This window comes from Sander lucioperca, chromosome 13, assembly GCF_008315115.2.
Source record: "Sander lucioperca isolate FBNREF2018 chromosome 13, SLUC_FBN_1.2, whole genome shotgun sequence".
NCBI lineage: Eukaryota > Metazoa > Chordata > Actinopteri > Perciformes > Percidae > Sander > Sander lucioperca.
Genome location: NC_050185.1, coordinates 25,684,451 through 25,696,176, shown reverse-complemented (window position 1 = coordinate 25,696,176; position 11,726 = coordinate 25,684,451). Strand labels below are relative to the sequence as shown.

Here is an 11,726-nt window from a genome sequence, read left to right as displayed (position 1 = left end):
AGCAGCAGAAGGAGTAGTAGCAGCAGTAGCAGCAGCAGAAGGAGTAGTAGCAGCAGCAGAAGGAGTAGTAGCAGCAGTAGCAGCAGCAGAAGGAGTAGTAGCAGCAGTAGCAGCAGCAGAAGGAGTAGCAGCAGGAGTAGCAGCAGCAGAAGGAGTAGCAGCAGGAGTAGCAGCAGCAGAAGGAGTAGCAGCAGGAGTAGCAGCAGCAGAAGGAGTAGCAGCAGCAGAAGGAGTAGTAGCAGCAGTAGCAGCAGGAGAAGTAGCAGCAGGAGGAGTAGCAGCAGCAGGAGGAGTAGCAGCAGCAGACGGAGTAGTAGCAGCAGTAGCAGCAGGAGTAGCAGCAGCAAAAGGAATAATAGCAGCAGGAGGAGTAGTAGTAGCAGGAGTAGTAGTAGCAGCAAAAGGAATAATAGCAGCAGGAAGAGTAGTAGTAGCAGGAGTAGTAGTAGCAGCAAAAGGAATAATAGCAGCAGGAGGAGTAGTAGCAGCAGGAGTAGTAGTAGCAGCAGGAGTAGTAGTAGCAGCAGTAGGAACAGGAGTAGCAGGAACAGTAGTAGGAGCAATAATAGGAGCAGTAGTACAAGGAAAGAAAGAAAAAGTAGGGCAGTTGGAGGAGTAGCAAGTGCACACATGTGTTAACTGTTGTTGTGATTTGGCGTAATTCTGTAATTGATGACGGCCATGTTTTTTCACCAATCAGCCCTGCAAGGATCTATACCGGTTTTGGTGTTGATAAGATCCAAAAGGACAAAGTTCTATTGATTTAACTGTTTTTCACAGGTTCACACAAACATTTCATCACTGCGGACCTCTATGGTCCAAGAGACTTTTTTGTAGAACATCCTGTTATGTTCAGAGTGTAACTTCTTACAGTGTGTGTGTTAGCTCCATCCTGTGGTGTTCAGAGTGTAACTTCTTACAGCGTGTGTGTTAGCTCCATCCTGTGATGTTCAGAGTGTAACTTCTTACAGCGTGTGTGTTAGCTCCATCCTGTGATGTTCAGAGTGTAACTTCTTACAGTGTGTGTGTTAGCTCCATCCTGTGGTGTTCAGAGTGTAACTTCTTACAGTGTGTGTGTTAGCTCCATCTTGTGGTGTTCAGAGTGTAACTTCTTACAGCGTGCGTGTTAGCTCCATCTTGTGGTGTTCAGAGTGTAACTTCTTACAGCGTGTGTGTTAGCTCCATCCTGTGATGTTCAGAGTGTAACTTCTTACAGCGTGCGTGTTAGCTCCATCTTGTGGTGTTCAGAGTGTAACTTCTTACAGCGTGTGTGTTAGCTCCATCCTGTGATGTTCAGAGTGTAACTTCTTACAGCGTGCGTGTTAGCTCCATCTTGTGGTGTTCAGAGTGTAACTTCTTACAGCGTGCGTGTTAGCTCCATCTTGTGGTGTTCAGAGTGTAACTTCTTACAGCGTGTGTGTTAGCTCCATCCTGTGGTGTTCAGAGTGTAACTTCTTACAGTGTGTGTGTTAGCTCTATCCTGTGGTGTTCAGAGTGTAACTTCTTACAGTGTGCGTGTTAGCTCCATCCTGTGGTGTTCAGAGCACGAGTTGTAATTAACAGATCCATATTTCCTTTTTGTTTTAATGTAGCACATTCATTTAGAACAGTCAGTTTCACCAGAACTCCTTTAGTAGGAGTCCTACAATACTTTTTTATGGACACCCTGCAGCCAATCAGAATCGAGGATTCACTCAGACCATGGTATAACAGGAATTAATGGACTACGGCGGAGGCAACCATCATCCACAGTAGTCTATTAATTCCTCTAAATGATAAGCATAATCAGGGGCACACAAAATCTGCAGACGCATAATTCTCAGAATTTTCCACAGATTTCAAAGAAAAAGCCTCTTGAAGGTGCATCCTAAACCTTACAGGAAGTCAGCCTTCTTTTTTCGCTATTTTCATGCGTTTTTTTTAAACACACTCCTACAGATTTCATCCAATTGATTGAAATTCTGTGCCATCTGAAGACCTCAAAGATAAGAGTTAATAAAAGCTGGAGTTTTTGTTGAACGACGCAGCCGTGGTGTCCATTTTCAGTGTGCATGGTCTGGTTTGCCCTGCCCCAAATGTATCATGGTTGATAAGAGTCCACGCCATTATTGACTCATAGTCATAGTGCCCTCTGCTGGCAACAGGAAGTCAGCCTTTTATGATAAACCATTCAATTTACATAAAATGTACAATCTGTGGTCTAAACTCGATATTAAGGAACATAATGCATGTCTCCTGCCGCCTCCTTTCATATCTAATTAATCCTTTGTTGTGAACTCTTGCGAGGACGCGGTGAGTTTCTTTTTTCATTGGTGAAGGTTTGTCCCGCCCCCTATAGTTTGCCCCGCCCTCTTTCAGAACTGATGAACAGTTTGTGGATAATGGAAGTGGTGCAACATTTGCAATAACCCACTTACGACGCCACACACTGCTGGCTTGCAGCTTTCATTTTGATCATATTTGGTTTGTGCATTTTGTAATAGATTATTGTGTTAATGTTGTGTTAACTGTAATATGTCTGACTTGTTCTGAATCTGTTTGTTTTTGGTTTGCCCTTTGACCTCTTGTGTGTTTGCACAATCAGCTGAATCATTAAGTACTGCTTCATCATTTATAACTTACTATCTATATAATCATATTATACATTAGTGTTCATCACTTATTGTTGTTTAAGTTTTAATATTTACAAGTTTTTGATTCTTGATTTTTAAAGCTTCCACTGAAAATATCTTAATCAATATATTCATAATCATAATGTTTTTAATGTTCATAAACAATAAGTCGTATCTCTGAATTTTATACATTTCTACATTGATGAAATTTATCAAATGTTTTATTTTCTCATTTCTGATGATGATATCAATTTTAGAGAGTTATGATATAACAGAATATAAACGATGTCACATTATTGGATCATTCATTTTATAAAATCTGACACATGTTCTCACATTGACTATGAATTCAAAAACATCACCCTTGAAGTTGTTTAACTTTCTATTCTGTTAGATTAGTTCAACATGATTCAGATATTTTGATAATCTGTTGCTCAGTTTGTTTTTAATTGATTTTATTGAACAAATAAACAGAAACATATCTAAACTCCCGTTGTTTAGATGCTTTTATTAAAACATATTTTATTAGATGACTTCATTTTGTGTCATCAGACTGATTGTTATAGTATATACTAGGGCTGTCAATTAAACGTAAAGTTATTAACGGCGTTAACGCAAACCCATTTTACTGGCATACATTTTTTTAATCGCGAGATTAACCTTCTTTTTGGCCTAGCAAACTTTGTAGTTTTTTTCACATGCTGTTGCAACAACTAGTAACGTTATAAAAACTACAACACCACACCGGATCTAGCTAGACCGGAAACTAAACAACAGGCACGCTGCACACACTTGTTTGGGCTTGGAGCCGGCCAAAGAGGAGTAGGCTAACGTCACGTTTTGAGTGGATGGCGAGCGCGAGACGCCAAAATGGATGCCAATAAGATTCTGAATGGAAAGTTTACTTTTAAAAAGTTGCCAAATGGTTCCATTGACAAGACCAAAGTGATGTGTGTGTGTTTTGTCGTTGTGAACTGAGCTATCATCGCAGCACGTCCAGTCTGAAATACCACTTGATACCAAGCTGATGGCCAAGCACACAGCTGATGGCCAAGCACACAGCTGATGGCCAAGCACACAGCTGATGGCCAAGCACACAGCTGATGACCAAGCACACAGCTGATGGCCAAGCACACAGCTGATGGCCAAGCAGACAGCTGATGGCCAAGCAGACAGCTGATGACCAAGCACACAGCTGATGACCAAGCACACGGCTGATGGCCAAGCAGACAGCTGATGGCCATGCAGACAGCTGATGGCCATGCAGACAGCTGATGGCCATGCAGACAGCTGATGGCCATGCAGACAGCTGATGGCCAAGCACACAGCTGATGGCCAAGCAGACAGCTGATGGCCAAGAACACGGCTGATGACCAAGCACACGGCTGATGGCCATGCAGACAGCTGATGGCCAAGCACACAGCTGATGGCCAAGCACACAGCTGATGGCCAAGCAGACAGCTGATGACCAAGCAGACAGCTGATGACCAAGCACACGGCTGATGACCAAGCACACGGCTGATGACCAAGCACACGGCTGATGACCAAGCAGACAGCTGATGGCCAAGCACACAGCTGATGGCCAAGCACACAGTTGATGCAAATTCTCTGCCCCCTCGTCAAAGCCAGGCTGATCCACTTTTCCATGTTGATAAGAGCATTAAAATGAATAAAAATAATGGGACAAAAAGAAATCAAGGGACATTTAGAATAGATGAAAATGTGCGATTAATTGCGAGTTAACTATGACATTAATACGATTAATCGCGATTAAATATTTTAATCGTTTGACAGCACTAGTATATACTTTTTCTTTTTTTTTTTTTAAAGAACTTTATTAGAGTTTCAGTTTACACAGTATAGGCTACATTAACATACATAACAATCAAAAAATTAATACAATTCAAAATTACAAAATGAGTGCAAATCGAGTAAAGTGACTAGTGCAAAGAATCATAAAGTGCCTCTAGAGTCTCTCATAAAGTGCATAATCTTCTATAAAGTGCATACAGAGTTACTCATAAAGTGCATAGATTCTTTTATAAAGTACATTAGGAGTCTTTCATAAAGTGCTGTATTCAAAGTGTCAAAATGTTCCAAGGAAGGAGCTGTTTTTTGTCCAGAGATGATCTTCTTCTTAGCTCAGTGAGCACTTGTTTACACACGTCATCGCTATTTATGACAGTCTGATGTATAACCATACAGCATCTTGTTTTCCATAACTTGATGCATACAATACATATGATTATTTTTAACAGTTCCTTATGTTTCTCTGATATAGATTCATCAATAATACAGTACATAACAGATTTATATGAAAGATCAAATTTTACACCATACACTTTTAGTTTGTCCCAGACTTCTTTTGCTCTGTAACAATCTATTAAAAGGTGCTGTTGTGTCTCATCATCGTTACAGTAGATCATTGGACATGTTTTAGTTTTAACATAGCAACTCCATGACACAACAGCTCTGACAGCGAGTCTGTTTACGGACATCAGCCATCTCACGTCTCGAATGCTCTCAGAGATGTTTTTATTGTTTAAAAATTTCAGGAACTGGGTTCCTTCGTTGTAAGTTAGGTTTTTATAATTTATATACCCACCATATTTGTAATCATTCATTTTTTTAAAAATCATTTTACTTGGGAGGCCACTCCAGTCAATTTGAAGTTTCTCATATTCATACATAAAATCGCCATAATTCAGTTTATATTCTGGACCTTGTCGGGCTCTCCCTCTCCTTTTTCTCCACTTGGAGCGATCACCGACCCAGAGAGCATTCCTGGACATGGCTACTGACACATTTTTAACGAAGGCAATATACAATTTTATACCCATATCTACTGCCCCTAACCCCCCATATTCTTTACTTTTATACATGATTTCTCTTTTTGTTACTTCCCTGGTTGTACCCCAAACTAAGTTTACACACTGTTTATTTAATTTCATTATCATTTTGTGAGATGGAGGAAAGATGTTTGCTAAAAACAGGAGTTTGGATAAGATGAAAGTTTTAACAATGTTCACTCTTGATTTATAATTGGTGTTTTTATTTTCCCATTTTTTAACTTCTTCTTTAACTTCACATAGTTTATTTTCCCAGTTTTTTTCACTACAGTCTTGATTACAAATGGTCAAACCTAAGATTTTAATTTCATCCTTTACTTTAATGTTGATATCACGTTTCTTACTTTCAACTCCGATCCAAACTCCCTCTGTCTTATCATGATTTAATTTAGCTCCTGAAGCCAGTTCATATAGGTTCAGGTGATTGGTTAAAACATCCATCTCCATCTGGTTTTTAATCACGACTGTGACATCATCTGCATATGCCATGGCAGTGATTTTGGGAGCAAGACCAACGCTTGTGCCAGTTATAAGACTATCTGAGTTAATAGTTTTAATAAGGGGGCTGATGGCCAGGACGTACAGAGCAGCGCTCAGAGGACAGCCCTGCTTCACTCCTCTCTCTACATTAAAAGGTTCTGTTAAAACACCATTTACATTAATACACACACTAGATTTAACATACAGACATCTGATCAAATGAATAAAACTTTCTGGGAAGCCGTAAGACTTCATTACAGCCCATAAATAGTCTCTAGAAATATAATCAAAGGCTTTTTTTTGGTCCAGCCCGATTATATAAAAGTCTTTTTTATCAGGTTTATTTATCATTTCTCTCAATGTGCAGAGATTATCCCACATTAAACGGCCTTTAATGGCACACGTTTGTTCTTTTTCTATAATTTCATCCAATATATCATTTAATCTATTCATAATTACTTTGGCTAATATTTTATAATCTGTATTCATTATGGTCAGATGTCTGTAGTTATCAATGTCGTTTTCATCGCCCTTCTTATACATACTTTTTCAGGTCCTCAAAATGTTCTTTTGCGATCAAATGGAGCACGTTCAGTCTCTAAACGGCGTGCAGCGTGTTGCTATGGTTACCATGTTGAAGGACATGTTTCCTCTGATTGGTGTCAAACAGCTCTAAGTTCTGTTTTCTCTGGTTTATTGGCTGTGTCCCAGCTGATAGCCGCAGAGACGTGTCTGTAAACTTGTGGTAATAAAAAGGCAGAGAGCTCACAGCAGAGTGTTCAACCCCCGTTTCAGTTAAAATAAACGGGTTGCTACGTGTTGTCAGGGCTGAACGTGGCCCTGGTTGTGTTTGTGTTTAGTTAATCATGATTACAACAGTACAGTTCAGTTTCTTTAGCCTGTCACTTTAACTACAGATTTACCAATGAAGAAGACATGAACATCATTAATAAATCAGAAATCATGATGATTCAGATACCCTAACTGGTGCATTAATTAACATATTGTTCCTGCATTAAGTCATGCATGATATACTATTAATCCTTGTACATGACTTTACTAATGAATCTATGCTTTTTCATACATGAAGTCATGATAATTCATGTACCCTTATTACAGAGTGTTACCATTATTATAAAGTGTTACCGCTTTAGTTTTAGGATTAATTAATAGGCTTGTGCCACATTTAATTCCCCTATTTCAACACGGTCTCATGGCATTTTGTGAAATTGTCACGTTATTTTTAATCTATTAATTTGTGTACAACAACACGTTTATCTCGTTTTTTTTCGTGGTGCATGAAATGGTTCGTAGTGGCCAGCACGAAATGGGAACCATCTATACGGAGGTTGGGTTTAGGAAACGATTAACGGGGAAAGCCAACTTCACACCCCTGGACACAAGCCGCGGCCGCGGACACTCGACAACAACAATGGGATGGCGGAGGTTGGGTTTAGGAAAAAAACAAAGGGGAAAGGACGCCTTACACGCCGGGAGACGGCCGCGGGAGACGGCCGCGGGGGGACGTGACCATTTCACAAACTGCCGTGAGACTGGGTTGCCTATTTTGTTTTACTATTGTAGTGGTGGTTTGTGTTAAGTTTTTATGTATAGCTCCTATTGTGTTTACTTTTGATTTAATGAACTTGAGTCGGAGGACAGACACCGTTGAGTGTATAACTGCTCTAATGGAAGCATGTAAGACTGCAGCTCTACTTCCTGGTCTCAACGCTGGCTGGTACAACAGAGCTCCATGTTGACTTTCCTGTTCCACCGTGTTGTATGGAACATTACGTCATTCATGAAGCTGTGTTTACTACTGGTACGACCCCTCCCTTTGTGCCGGCTGTGGCTGCATCGGCCTCCTCCTGCCGGAGCTCTCATTCTGGGAGGGTCAATCAGGTAATAGGCTGTGTATGCTTTAAAGTATGAGGGGCCGTTTGGGCCATATATCAAGAATGCATGTGCATACCCCACAACTTAAAGGGAACTTTGGTGTAAGATTTGGTTTCAAGAAAAACAAAAGAACATAAAAACAAAATGCATCTTTGCAACCAAACTTCACTTTTATTTCTTGTCCATTAAAATTACAGTACAGTTGACTAACATTTAAAATTGGAATGTCTTTGTGTTTTTATCTTTCATTTCAAATAGTTTAGATAGTTTGTTCTGGTACGTTTTAATCATAATGAAAAACATGTTGAGCTGTTAAACAGCTTATTAAATTAGTTGATAAACCTTAAAGCTATAGTGCATAGTTTCAGTCTACCTCATGAGGATGTAATGTAAAGTGATGACAACAAAACTCTCGAAGCATCCTCATGATAAAAGCCCTCCGGGATCTCGCACTTTATAGCAAAATATCAGAATCATACAGAGATTTAATAAAATGAGCCAAAGTGATTCAGAGAAACAACAAATTACTGTTCATGAACATTTAAAAAGAACTGCAAGCACATTATGGTGTGGCCCTTCCCGTGCAAGTTCCTCCGGACGTCCTGCAGGGGCGTGGCAAACTACAGGGGGCGAACCATCACCACTAAAAAAGGAACTCTGCTGATTGCAACGTTGCCTCACACAAAGTCTACGTAAAACAGTTTAGTAACAGTCTGTGGTTAGCAAAGACTAGGATTGCCACTATTTGAAAAGTAAATCAACTTTTGATTAGGGAGATATATATTTATTAGGTATTAATGGACTTTTGTGGAGGCAACCTGCAATGGCATTTAAGCATGATTCTCTACATTATTCATATAATTTCTTTTTGTGTTTCTCTCACAATGCTGGAAGGGAGTTTATCTCATTCCCACATGTAGGTTGCGTACACAAAGTCTGGAGACTAATGCGTCCAGGCCTTGTTTGAACCGATAAAGGTACAAGGTCACAGTAAACTATCTTTCTGTGAAGATCCAGTGTTCCCTTGCTAGTTCGAGATGTTCAGGGTATGTGACCCAGGGTGATAGTGGGGCAAGAGGGAAGAGATGCAGTGGCTCCAAGGTGTCTATTATGATTAGATTAGATTAGATTAGATTGTCTCTTGTGTCCAGATATGGCTGTAAGAAAATGCAAAGTCATGTTTAGACCTGAACATGTGTGGCTATCACTCCCATTGGCTCTTTGTGTATATAAGCTCAGTATTCTTGTTCACTTGTTGAAGAGATGATTAAGAAATATGGGCTAGAATGTACAGAGTGTTTTACCGTATTGGTCAAGAAAGTTTGGCTTTTCCAGACAATGGTTCATTAAGTACGGGCAAATTGAAAATGTTAAAACAGGATTTAGAAGAAGTAGAAATGGAATTAATGGGGAAATCAATGATTAAGACAGACGATTTCAAGCTAATAGAAAAAACAAACAAACAAGGAATGTTTTAACTATGGATAAAAGGTGATGGTAGTGATTCAGGGAAATAATGCAAAAACACACATACACCAATAACCTCCTCATCAGTTCTACAACCTAACCAAAGCCCATATTCTGAGCTTTCCAGTTCTCTACAAGCCAGGAGGACGAGCTGGGAAAAACGGAGGGACGAAGAGGACACATGTTTTGTGCATCGCCGCCCAAATCCTAGACTCGACTCTCAAACATAACCGACAGCATCCGTCACACCTGCATCGGGTGGAGAGACCAACGAGTACGTGAGAAAACCATGTTTGAAACGTCTGTCTGCATAATACAACAGGCTGGTGGGCAACATATGGAGCGCGGACTCGAAAAGGCAGTGGCCACGAAGGACGTGGTCGAGACAGAGGAGGCCGAGGCGAGTACCGTGGACAAAATGATGACCCTACAACCCAGACCAGTGTTGGTACTGCAAGGACTTTGGACATTGGGTATGTAACTGCCCGAAGAAAAAGCAAAAACCACCTCAGACAGAGAACAGCACGAGTCCCTCTGATGGACTGAGTCCAAACACTGATGAGGTGGGCTACTGCTACCACACACACACTCGCTGCATGCAATGAAGGAATGCTTTGCATTGATACACTGTTTGTTTGTTTTGCTATTAGGGACCATTGATAGGTTAGAAAGTTCTGAAAAAGAATCTAAAAAGTTAAACCAACTCATTGTATGTTCTCTTCTGAAGCCTACAAGAAAATGCCTACTATTGAGTGTAAAGTAAATGGGGTTCCACTCACTTATTTAGTTGACTCTGGTGCTACAAACTTGATTATTAGAACTAAAGATTTGACACCGAAGCTTAGTGGTCATTTTATTTGGTCAATTGGGACTACAGGTCAAGCAGTAAAAGAACATTTCTCTGTTCCTTTCTCATGTACATGGGAAACTGAAGACAGTTCAGTTTTTTTTTTTTGGTGTCTGATTTATGTCCACTTATTTTGCTTGGTCGTGATTTAATGTGCACTTTTAACATTGTTTTAACCTCAACACCTGACGGATTGAGAATTTCTCGTAATGATGCATCTGATATAACCACATTTGTTAATTACAGTGTGTCTAAAATGTCCTCACTGAGGCGGCGTCTGTAATCAGCCCTGCCTCTGACTGTATCAAACCTGACAACCTGCATTGCACAGCTCATGTTACTACAGGGCCTGATGAAGAAAGCTCAGAACGGTTCTTCAGAGACATAAATGACAGTTTGACAACCTCACATCTGATTTGGACTGATACTGACTGTGTTGTAGCTGCATGCTTGACTGACAACCAATATCACTTTTTTTAGTGCCCAACTCCTTGTGTGTTTTTTCTACATCTCTCAAGGTTTGAGCACCTGCTCTTTTCTTCCTCGAGAACGCTTTTTTATTGGTACAGTGCTGTTTCATGGAAAATTAACAGAATAGCAGTTTTTTTTTTTTCAGTTTTAGTGTTGACTATTAGGATCTTTACTTGAGCCTGTCACCTAAAATGTCTGTGCACGTTCCTGATGTCACTGTAAGACTTCTTGCTGCAGAAGGCTATGAAGCTAATTTATTTTTAAATACTCCAGTCTGTTCAACAGGAAGTTTTTTTTCTGGGTCATGTGATCACAGTTGATGGTAAATCCATCTCACCCAAACATATAGTAGCTAACTGGAACTTTCCCAAACATAATTTAGAAAAAGTATTGTCCTACTGGGAATATGCACCTATTACATACATGTATTACTATTTATGCAATTATGGAAGCTCCATTGAGCTCCCTGATCCATGGGAAGGATCTCAGTTCACATCAAACAAACTCTTGGATGCCCAAAGCTGATGCAGCGTTCGAGAATATGAAACTGGCTCTGCAGTTTCCCCCGACGCTGGGACAGCCAGATCCCTAAAAACAGTTTGTGCCGACCGTTGACAAGCACAAGAGCTGCGTGACCTCTGTGTTGCTGCAACACCACGGTGAAAAACTCCGTCCGGTTGCAAATTTCTCTGCTAAACTCGATTCTGTCGCTCGAAGCATTAAATATGTCCTGTTCCACATCCTGTGTCACACATTTTGTGGGAACAGAAGGAAAAACTCTATTTCTCTGTGGCCAGGTACCTTAGATATTACTAATCTGCTAGATTGCCAAATGTCACTCTTACAGATGCACTATTCTTAACCCTGATTTCATTTTTTGACATTTCTTCCCCCAGAGACTCTAGCACTGGCCTGAACCGTGTGGGCTTCTCTCTTCCAAAATGGAGAATTCCAACCAAAATCTCAAGTATAGTAGTTTGCATTCAAAATGCAACATGCCTACCCTTGACAAGAGCTCTGCCTATTGTACGGAGGGTTATGAAAATGCGCACGTGCTTAACCTTTGAGATTTTGTTTACAGCACCTCCACACATTGGACTTGGG

At 40.3% G+C, this 11,726-nt stretch overlaps 1 protein-coding gene and 1 long non-coding RNA gene across 2 annotated transcripts in view; one reads left to right on the top strand and one right to left on the bottom strand.

The window, feature by feature from the left end:
* The window catches only part of LOC116062365 (GTPase IMAP family member 8-like), a 37,628-nt gene that overhangs the window by 21,176 nt on the left and 4,726 nt on the right, over window positions 1-11,726 (top strand). The window lies entirely within an intron of this gene.
* LOC116062366 overlaps window positions 266-11,726 on the bottom strand; it is a 13,142-nt gene continuing 1,681 nt past the window's right edge. Inside the window, exons 2-3 of the long non-coding RNA XR_004107936.2 lie at window positions 11,124-11,126; window positions 266-663 (exon numbers count right to left, since the gene is read on the bottom strand). This is a non-coding gene — a long non-coding RNA (uncharacterized LOC116062366). The remainder of the gene's footprint in view (window positions 664-11,123; window positions 11,127-11,726) is intronic.